The 299-nt window shown below is 55.2% G+C and overlaps 1 protein-coding gene across 1 annotated transcript in view; it reads left to right on the top strand.

Annotated features, from left to right (window-relative positions):
• Positions 1-299, top strand: part of EMH_0034630 (uncharacterized protein) — a gene marked incomplete at both ends in the record, with an annotated part of 3,150 nt that overhangs the window by 634 nt on the left and 2,217 nt on the right. The window lies entirely within an intron of this gene.

Genomic DNA, 299 nt, shown 5'->3' with positions numbered 1-299 from the left:
ACCAGACAATAGAAAAAGCCAGCAGCAGCAAACCCGCAACTGCAGCACAAAAAAACACAGCAGCAACAACAACTGCTGCTGCTGCTGCTGCTGTTGCTGCTGCTGCTGCTGTTGCTGCTGCTGCTGCTGTTGCTGCTGCAGCTGCTGTTGCTGCTGCTGTTGCTGTTGCTGTTGCTGTCTGCGGTGTAGCTAGTGCGGACGGCTGGGTGTATAAGAGCAGCAATAAGGGGAAACAGCAGCAGCAGCAGCAGCAGCAACACTAGCAGACCCAGTAACAGCAGCAGCAGCAACAGCAGCAG

Source organism: Eimeria mitis, genomic scaffold (assembly GCF_000499745.2).
Source record: "Eimeria mitis Houghton genomic scaffold, Emh_scaff1322, whole genome shotgun sequence".
NCBI classification, from domain to species: Eukaryota; Apicomplexa; class Conoidasida; order Eucoccidiorida; family Eimeriidae; genus Eimeria; species Eimeria mitis.
Note: the sequence above shows the minus strand (reverse complement) of the source record. Positions and strands in the feature narration are given on the sequence as shown.